Below are 3,246 nucleotides of genomic sequence, written 5' to 3'. Positions count from 1 at the left end.
TAAAAGAAAAAAAAAAAAAAACAGACGGTGGGTGGGCTGGATATGGCCCACTGGCTGTAGTTTGCTGCTCCCTAATTTAAGTAGTTCTTTGTATAATGGCCAACAGGCACATGAAGAGGTGCTCAACATCACTAATCATCAGGGAAATGCAAGTCAAAACCACAATGAGATATCATCTCATACTTGTCAGAATGGCTATCCTCAAAAAGACAAGAAATAATAAGTGTTGGTGAAGATGTAACGAAAAGGGAACCGTAATATACGTTGGTGGGAATGTAAGTTGGTGCAGCCACTATGGAAAACAGTATGGCAGTTCCACAAGAAATTAAAAATAGAACTACAATATGATCCAGCAATTCCACTCCTGGAATTATACCTGAAAAAAATGAAAACACTAATTCATAAAGATATATTCACTCCAATGTCCATAGTGGCATTATTTGCAGTAGCTAAGATATGAAAACTATCTTAAGTGTTCATCAACAGATGAATGGATAAAGATGTGGTATAGATACACAATGAAAAATTACTCAGCCATAAAAAAAATGAAATTTTGCCATTGCAACAACATGGGTGGACCTGGAGAGAATTATGCTTAGTGAAATAAATTAGAGAAAGACAAATACTGCATGTTATCACTTATATGTGAAATCTAAAAAATACAACAAATGAGTTAATATAATAAAACAGAAACAGACTCACAGATACAGAGAATAAACTAGTGGTTACCAGAAGGGAGAAGTGTGAGGGGAGGGGCAAGATAGGTGAAGGGGATTAAGAGGTACAAACTACTAGGTACAAAATAAGCTACAAGGATGTAATGTACAACACAGGGAATATAGCCACTATTTTATAATGATTTTATATGGAGAATAATCTATAAAAATATCAAATCACTATGTCATACATCTGAAACTAATATGATATTGTAAGTCAACTATACTTCAATTTTAAAAAGTAGTTCTTTTTATTTCACAAAGGACCTTCATGCACATTATCTTATTTAGTCTTCTCAGCAATCCCAGATATAGCATGTCATCCTCATTCTACTGAGGTAAAAATCAGAGTTTATAGAGTATAGTCAGAATATGTCAGAACTGACAATGGAAATGTAAAATTCTCAGGTTAGGGAAGTGGATAGCTATTCTGAGTATGTAATCCCCCTTAACTTGTTCAAGCACCCTATGAAGTACGATTATCCCCATTTCACAGATAAAGAAACTGAGACTAGATTAAAGAACTTGTCTTTAAAAATGGCAAAGCTGGGAAAGGAACGCACACCTGATTTCTTTTCTCCTGCATGGACTTGCTTCTTTATATGAGGCATTTAATATTGTCTCCAAAAACAAAGAGAAGCTTTTCTTTTCTTTTCTTTTAAGTTGTTTGACTAAGTCATCATACCGTCTCAGATATAGAAGTCCTGTTATGTGAGGTTTCACCTGGATTGGTGTGAGTGATGCACCCACTTGTCTTAACAGGTTGTGTGCTTTCACAATGTGTTTGCTTGATATAATCAGGGCTCAATTTTCTGCACAAAAATGACTCACAGCCTTGCTCGTCTATTTGTGGACAGTTCTCAGTTCTTGGTTGACTTTCAACTTCTATCTCATTCTAAGACCTTCTCATCTTGGTGCCCAAACAGCTTATGCTTAAGGTAATGATGTCAATTTAAATTTTAGTCTAAAAAAATTGATAACCATAGTGTGTGTGCATGTGCATACATATATATGCATATGCTATAGTACTATGAGACTTCTGGGGTTGACTATTTTATTAAGTGTACCTCCAATTTCATTCACTTGAATGTGCAATTAAGAATGAAATTTATTGGCCTTCCCTGGTGGCGCAGTGGTTGACAGTCCGCCTGCCGATGCAGGGGACACGGGTTCGTGCCCCGGTCCAGGAAGATCCCACATGCCGCGGAGCGGCTGGGCCCGTGAGCCATGGCCGCTGAGCCTGCGTGTCCGGAGCCTGTGCTCCGCAACGGGAGAGGCCACAGCAGTGAGAGGGCCACATACCGCAAAAAAAAAAAAAAAAAAAAGAATGAAATTTATTAATGCCTCCTGTCTGAGTTGTGCTGCACACTAGGGATACAGAGGCAAATGAGGCAAGGGTGATTCTCGTTCTCACGCAGTACAGTCTAACGAGGAATACAGATATTCACAGAGAAAACACAAGTGTAGTAAGAATTAGGGTAAGTGTAGGAGTGTCATGGGGGCACAGGGCTCATTCTCTGCTTTTTTGTGAACCTTACACTTACCATTAGGCTTTCTTTCTCTTGCGTATTCGCCTTCCTTTCAAACCAGTTTTTTCACAGCTGATGAATATGCTCAAATGCTTTTCATTCAAACACAATCAAAAAGTTTCCATCAACTTCACAAATACTGCTCTATATGTCTCCTTCTCTTCAAAGACAAACTTCTCCAGTGAGTCTACACTCACTGATTCCTGGTCTGTACTCTGCACTCCTCCTCCAACAGCCTGGCTTCTTTTCTTATGCTTCACCAAAACATACTGGCTCTTCGACCTCAATTTCTCCTGTTTTCTTCCTACCTTGTTGGCTACTCTCCTTGGTTTCCTTTCTAAGTTCACCCTTTACTCCAGCCATTAAACGTTGAAGTTCCTGAAGGATTGGCTTTTAAACAGTCTTCTCATATTATGTCTTCTGGGTTGATGAGTTCTTCCATGTTCAAGGCTGCATGTCTACCACCTATACAGATATTCCACAGATCTATGTTCTAATCCAGATTTCTCCTCTGTTCCAGAACAGTTGATCAAATAGTCCTCAGAAGATCTCATTTTACACATCTTAATGGTACCTCAAACTCCATACAGCTACAGCCAAAGTCATGCTTTTTTCCAACAAGCTTGGTCCTCCTCTGGTATTCCATTTCATTCAATGGTACTATCATTCATTCAGTTTTGTAACTCAAGCCTGGGGTTCATCTTTGCTGTGTCCATCTCTTTCACCACATATATATTCAGTCCATTACTTTGTCTTGTTAAGGTCATCTCACACATCTCTCTAATAAGTCAGTTTTTCCCATCTCCATGAACAACATCTTAATTTGTGTTGTGATCACCTCTGTCTAGAGTAGCGTAATAGTTTCTAGTTTGTCTCTGCATTTACTTTTGCCCCCTTCCAGTTCATTCTCATAACCACCAGAGTGAGTGTTTCAAACTAGAAACCTGACACATTATATGCCAGCTTCAAACATGTTATTGGCCTTCCATTGCTCTTTTTCA

At 38.7% G+C, this 3,246-nt stretch overlaps 1 protein-coding gene across 5 annotated transcripts in view; it reads right to left on the bottom strand.

Annotated features, from left to right (window-relative positions):
* The window catches only part of AIG1 (androgen induced 1), a 233,977-nt gene that overhangs the window by 9,857 nt on the left and 220,874 nt on the right, over positions 1-3,246 (bottom strand). The gene's annotated exons all lie outside the window — the stretch shown is intronic.

This window comes from Delphinapterus leucas, chromosome 12 (assembly GCF_059928025.1).
Source record: "Delphinapterus leucas isolate spDelLeu-1000000601 "Yukka" chromosome 12, BTC_Dleu_Yukka2, whole genome shotgun sequence".
NCBI lineage: Eukaryota > Metazoa > Chordata > Mammalia > Artiodactyla > Monodontidae > Delphinapterus > Delphinapterus leucas.
The sequence above is the reverse complement of the archived record's forward strand: the minus strand, read 5'-3'. Positions and strand labels throughout refer to the sequence as shown.